This window comes from Mustela erminea, chromosome 10 (assembly GCF_009829155.1).
Source record: "Mustela erminea isolate mMusErm1 chromosome 10, mMusErm1.Pri, whole genome shotgun sequence".
NCBI lineage: Eukaryota > Metazoa > Chordata > Mammalia > Carnivora > Mustelidae > Mustela > Mustela erminea.
In genome coordinates, this window is record NC_045623.1 from 16,126,211 (window position 1) to 16,133,705 (window position 7,495).

The following is a 7,495-nucleotide window of genomic DNA, read 5'->3' on the forward strand; positions in this document are numbered from 1 at the left end:
TGGATTTGGGGCCGCTGTGCGCGGTTTTTCTCTTCTTCCACACCACAGTACCCAGAACCCACACCATTTTCATAAAGCATGATCAGCGTTGATACAAGGTTCTGAACCTTACGGTTAACAAACTGCTTGCTTTCAAAAAGCTCCGAGAGCCCCTGCAGAGGGGAAGGGCAATAGAACAGAAATTGCTCACTTTTTATTCCGTCTATTTAGGTGTCGGTTTAATTTCTTTCTAACAAAAGATATTCATAATTTGGTGACAAAAATTATTAATCTTTAGAAAGTATAAATCCATTCTCCTTTATAATAGACGTCACCATTTAAATGAGAGTGAAAACAGTCTTTGAGGAATAGGGGGTTTGGAGAATATTTGCATTGAAAAGTTGACATTGTTGTGTTATGATTGACCTTAAATCGATCCCTAATTTTCAAAAAAGTGTTTGGCAGGAGCCCTGAGCGGCCAGTCATGAATATTACACGTTCGGTTTACTTTATTGTAAATAGGGAAAGGTTAAGTGATTTGTCCAAGGTCACTGAGTGAGCCAGGGGGCGGCGGCCAGGACAAAACCTGCCTGTGCCTCCGAAGAATTTACTTCTAAGTATGTATCCTTCCCCTCACAGAGTCATTATTGGAGGTCCCCTCTGATACTTTAGAATGACTACTTTTGGAACAAACATTTAGCTATTATTAAGACAATTCAATCCCCCCTTGAGCAAGTGCCTTACCATGGTTCCGGTAGGAAGGCGTGGCTGGACTTGAAGGAAACTTCTCCAGCATATTTCCATGCAAATTTGGACGAAATAAGAAACAACAGAGTCCCGATCCAATTTTTAACAAATTGTTCTGCAGTTTTAGCTCCTTAACTGTAGAATTGGAATAATAATAATATTAACTGCCCTACTTACTGCATAAGGATTAAGTGGTGTGATGTGTAAATGCCCACACTATACAAATATGAACTATTCCTAATGTTTACAACAATATGCATACAGAATAGAACACCATCAGAAAATTCGGAATAATACAGCAAAAATTCCACACATCTACTAAGTAGCCTTACTAAATTTTAACACTTTTCCTTCTTTGCCTCAAACCCATTCTTTAAAAAAAAAAAAAAAAAAAGCATATAAAAACAAAGCTCTGTGTTCTGATATCATTCCCTCTATCTCTCCTTCCACTCCAGAAGTAACCACTATCCTATCCTCTATTTTTTTATCAGCTTCGTACATATTTTAATACTTGTTCTGTAGAACGACTGTATCTGCAAACAATAAATTAAAATTCACCAGACTTACTATTGTTTTTCACATGATTTTAAATTGTATCTAAATATTGGGCTTTAGGTGACCTTCTTTAACTTGTGGGTTTGTTTGTTGTTGTTGTTTTTTAAATACTCAGTGGTGGATTTACAAGAGTCATCTGGCCAGGTGTATGTACCTTTAGTCCCTTCATTATAACTATAGAGAATTCCACAACATACATATACCACTATATTATTCTCATATTGATGGGCATTAAGGTGATTTCCAAATATATACTTTTACAAGCAGTGTTGCATTGAATGTATACATATATCCATAGTCGCCACACAGTCCTGAATTTCCGACTTTCTTTCTTTTTTTCCTCCTTAAACACAAACCCTGGTAAAAAACAAATTTTTAAGTCATGACCCATTTTATAAAATGAAACAAATGTTTCATAAACCATTCTCATTATTTTCTATTACATTTCATTAAAAGAAAATCTGGCTATCTGGAGGCCAATCTAGGTTTTGTCTAAATTTGCCTAAAATTTATATAATTTGGGGGTCCCCTGTAGAAAAAAGAATATACAATTATGAATACAAAATTAGTAACCAGGACTTGAAAGACTTTGCAAGTGAGGGAGCCTGAAGCTTTATTACCATTAGTTTCAGAGTAAACACGCCTCTAGGAGTCACACTAGATTGCTTTAATGGTTCACGAACATTGCTCTATACCTAAAAGCGAGCCGGCTAGGACAGAAGACTTGAACATTTCACCTTTGAATTTTGATAAATGTCTGTACCCATGTAACCACCGCCACGAGCCTGATACAGAATATTTCTTATTTATTTATTTATTTATTTATTTTTAATCTTTTTTTTTTAAGATTTTATTTATTTGTTTGACTGACAGAGATCACAAGTAGGCAGAGAGGCAGGCAGAGAGAGAGAGAGAGGAGGAAGCAGGCTCCCTGCTGAGCAGAGAGCCAGACTCGGGGCTCTATCCCAGGACCCTGGGATCATGACCTGAGCTGAAGGCAGAGGCTTTAACCCACTGAGCCACCCAGGCGCCCCCAGATACAGAATATTTCTATCATTCCAAATAACTCCCTCTTGCCCTTTTGTTATCAATCCCCCAGCAATTACTGATCTGTTCTCTATCATTATAATTTAATTTTGCTTTTTTCTAGAATTGCGAATGAGTGAAAGTACACACTATGTACTCTTTTGTGTCTGGTTTTTCACCCAGCCTAGCTTTTGAGATTCATCTATATTGTTGTACTTACCAGTGGTTTGCTCCTTTTTGTTGCTGAGTAGTAGTCGATCATATTATGAAATATGATCCATAACTGTGTATCTATTCAACTGCCAAAGTACATTTGGGTAGTTCCTTTTCTTTTCTTTTTCTTTTTTTGCTATTATGACTAGACCTGACACAAACATTCACGTACAGCTTTTTGAGTGAATGTAAGTATTTATCTCTAGGGTAAATACCCAGAAGTGAGATTTCTGGGTTATATGTAAATACATATGTTTAACTTTATACAAAAGTACCAAACTGTTTTCAAGAATGGCTGTTTCTTTTATTTGTTTATTTATTTATTTATTTTATTTGACAGCAATCTCAAGTAGGCAGAGAGGGAGAAGGAAGCAAGCTCCCTGCCAAGCAGAAAGCCCCATGCAGGGCTCAATCCCAGGACACTGGGATCATGACCTGAGCTGAAGGCAGAGGCTTTAACTCACTGAGCCACCCAGGTGCCCTAAGAGTGGCTATTTCATTTTGCTTTCCCATCAACAATGTATTCCAGTTGCTTTACATCTTCTCCAGCACTTGGTATTATTAGTTGTTTCAGGTTGTTTTGTTTTGTTTGGGTTGGGTTGGGTTGAGTTTTTTTTGGTGGGGAGGGTGTTCGCTTATTAGTTTTTTTAACCATTCTGAAAGGTAGGTAGTGGTATCTCTTTGTGGTTTTAATTTAACCCTGATGGCTAATGATGTAAAGCATCTTTTAACGTGCTTATTTGCCATCTGTGCATCTTCAGTGAAGTGTCTGTTCAAGTCTTTTGCCCATTTTTAAATTGGGCTAAGTTTTGAGAATTCTTCATATACTCTGAACGTAAGTCCTTTGTTGAATATGTGATTTACAAATACTTTCTCCCAGTCTGTAGTTTGTCTTTTTCATTCTTTTAATTGTCTTTTGGAGAACAACGTTTTACATTTTGGTGACGTCTATTTCACTATTTTTTTAAATGGCTCATGCTTTTGGCATCATGTTTAATCACTCTCTGCTTAACCTTAGATCACAAATATTTTCTCCTTCGTTTTATTCTAAATGTTTTATAATTTTATTTTTGAGTTATTTTTTTGTATAAGGTATGGGATTTAAGTGAGGGTTATTATTATATTTATTGAAATGTAGATATCCGGGTGTTCTAACACCAGCTTTTGAACACACTATTCTTTCTCCTTGCTTTTGCACTTTTGTTTAAAAAAAAAAAATCAAGGATCACCTGGGTGGCTCAGTGGGTTAAGCCTCTGCAGTCAACTTAGCTCATGATCTCAGGGTCCTGGGATTGAGCCCCTGCATCAGGCTCTCTACTCAGCAGGGAGCCTGCTTCCCCCTCTCTGCCTGCCTCTCTGCCTACTTGTAATCTTTCTCTCTGTCAAATAAATAAATAAAAATCTTTTAAAAAAATCAATTGGCCATATTTGTGTGAGTCTATTTCTGGACTTTCTATTTAATCTATGTGTCTGTACTTTTGCCAATACCACATTGGCTCAGATACTGTAGGTTTCTAGTAAATCTTAAAATAGGCTAAAATGATTCCTCCAACTTTGGTCTTCTTCAAAACTGTTTTAGTTATATAGTTCCTTTGCCTTTCAAAATAAATTTTAGAATCAGTTTGTCTATATCTACAAAAAAATTCTGCTGGGATATTGATTAGAATTGCATTAAATCTATAGATCAATTTAGACAAAATTGACATCATTACTTTGTTGCATTTTCTAGTCCATGAACACAAAATGCCTCTCCATTTATTTAGGTCTTATTTGATTTCTGTATCAGCATCGGCAGTTTTAAGCACACAGCATTCATGTACATGTTTGGGTAGACTTATACTTGAATATTTTATTTTTGGGAGCCACTATAAATGGTATTATTTTATTTTTTTTTTAAAGATTTTATTTATTTGACAGACAGAAATCACAAGTAGGCAGAGAGACAGGCATAAAGAGAGGGGGAAGCAGGATCCCTGCTGAGCAGAGAGCCCGATGCAGGGCTCATCCCAGGACTCTGGGATCACTACCTGAGCCGAAGGCAGAGGCTTTCACCCATTGAGCCCCTAAATGGTATTATTTTAAATTCAAGTTTCCATTTAGCAATTTCTAGAAACTTGTATTTTTCTATTGACCTAGATCGATCCTATGAAATTTCTAAACTCGTGTTTTAGTTCTATGAGTTTTTGTAGATTCCTTTGGGTTTGCTATATAGACAGTTATATTGTCTGCAAATTGGGGCAGTTTTCTTTCTCACTTTACAACATGAATGCCTTTTACTTATTTTCCTTGCCTTAGTGCACAGGCTAAGACTTCTAGTACTGGGGGCGCCTGGGTGGTTCAGGGGGTTAAAGCCTCTGCCTTCAGCTCAGGTCATGATCCCAGGGTCCTGGGATCGAGCCCCGAGTCTGGCTCTCTGCTCAGCAGGGAGCCTGCTTCCTCCTCTCTCTCTGCCTGCCTCTCCGCCTAATTGTGATTCTGCCTGTCAAATAAATAAATAAAATCTTAAAAAAAAAAAGTTCTAGTACTGTTGAACATGTGTGGTGAGAGTGCCTCATTCCTCTTAGGAGAAACCGTTCAGTCTTTCACCATTTAGTACGATGTTACCTCTAGGTAATATACAGATTCTTCTTATCAAGTTACAGATGTTCCTCTCTATTCCTGGTTTGCTGAAAGTTTTTATCATGAATGGATGTTGAATTTTGTCAAATATTTTTTCTGTACCAATTAATAACAATCCTGAACTTTTTTTTCTTTGGATTATTAGTATGGCAGATCAAATTGATGTATTTTTGTAGAATATTTAAAGTTCTAGAATTAAATAATATACTATAATTATAATATAAAGTACATATTTTTTATTTATTTTTATTATTTTTTGAAGACTTTATTTTTTATTTGACAGAGAGACACAGCGAGAGAGGCAACAAAAGCAAGGGGAGTGGGAGAGGGAGAAGCAGGCTTCCCGCTGAGCAGGGAGCCCAATATCAGGCTCTTTCCCAGCATCCTGGGATCATGCCTGAGCTGAAGGTAGATGCTTAATTACTGAGCCACCCAGGCACCACAAGTACATAATTTTTAAAGATACATATATCTCCCTGTCCTTGGCTTGTCTCTCTCTCTATATAACTACACTGTACTTTTAGGACAGTTTTAGGTTGAGAGCAAAACTGGACAGAAAGTGCAAAAAGTTCCCATCTCCCCTTCCCTTCTCCACATATAACCTCTCCCACCATCAACATCCTGAATTAGTACAGTAACTTTATTTTTCACAATCAATGAGTCAACATTGACACATCATTATCAACCAAAGACCATAGTTTACATTGGAGTTTACTCTTTGTGTTATATATTCTGTGGGTTTTGACAAATGTATAATGACATATATCCACCCATATAGTATCATACAGAATGATTTCACTGCCCTAAAAATCCCTTACGTTCTATCCATTCATCTCTCGCTCCCTCAACCCTCTGACAACCATTAATCTTCTTATTGCCTATATAGTCTTGCCTTATCCAGAACACCATATGGTTGGAATCACTCGTATGTAACCTCTTCAGTAATAGACCTTAGTAATATACTTCTAAGTTTCCTGTCTTTTCATGGCTTAATAGCTCATTTCTTTTTAATAACAAATGATATCCCATTGTATGGATGTACCACAGTTTATGTATCCATTCACATATGAAGGACATTTTGGTTGCTTCCAAGTTTTAGTGATTATGAATAAAGCTACTATAAATGCCCATGTGATAAGATCCCCAATTACCAATTTTGTCAAATAGATCAGTGGATATTTTGATCTTATTTAATTGATCACAAAAGTCTCTTGCAGGAGTTAACTGTAATGTTAAAGCAACACGTGTGAGGAAATTTTTCACACCCCAAATGGTGTAGCAATAGTAGACAGTCAGCCGTGGCGTGGGTTCTCGAGAAGTCCTTCTGTGACTTCATTTGGTTCTTGGATGAGTGCATCCAGTACCTGGGAAGTACCATTTAGAGTCTTGAAGAGCAAGCATACTGTTTGGCTTATTCTATATTGCAGTCCTAACGTGAGTCCTGGAAGTCCCATAGTGAGCTTTGAGGCTCTTTTTACCAGGAGGGCTGTTAATATGCTTGGTTAGTATGTCAGTAGAGGTGGCTTCCAGGATAAATGACTATGAGCGATGAAATCATCAAGAAGCACTTTTTGGGGGCGCCTGGGTGGCTCAGTTGGTTGGGGCCTCTGCCTTCGGCTCAGGTCATGGTCCCAGAGTCCTGGGATCGAGCCCCGCATCGGACTCTCTGCTCAGCGGGGAGCCTGTTTCCTCTTCTCTCTCTGCCTACTTGTAATCTCTGCCTGTCAAATAAATAAATAAAATTAAAAAAAAAAAAAGAAGCGCTTTTTGTTTGAAGTCCAGCCTTAACACTATCCTAATTAGGAGGAATCACTGGCAAATGGGAAAAGACTTGTCTCAGGAGATAAGGGCAACCCCAAGTGCATCATCCAATCTAATCATAAAGAAAGTGGGGCCATCCATTATCTCTATGGGTATACTCTGGCTTTTAAAGAGTAATTTTGTCATCCCAGCCACACAGAATTGGTCAAGGTGATAGCTGAGTTATACAATTGTTGGGTGTCTATTCCATTTCCTAGTTGTTCGAATAATCATATACCCATGGGGTCCTGTTATCCCCACAGAATAACAAGCAAGGAGATTGTCTATACATGAGCTATTGTGGCAATTTCTCTGAGGTTTACCTCAAGTTGTCTAGCTTAGGCAAACACTGTTCAAAGACAATCAGAACTAAAATATCACATCCACAAAGGTGTGTCATTAAAACATAATTTTTTTCTCTCATGGGACGCCTGGGTGGCTCAGTTGGTTAAGCAGCTGCCTTCGGCTCAGGTCATGATCCCAGCGTCCTGGGATCGAGTCCCACATCGGGCTCCTTGCTCTGCAGGGAGCCTGCTTCTCCCTCTGACTCTGCCTT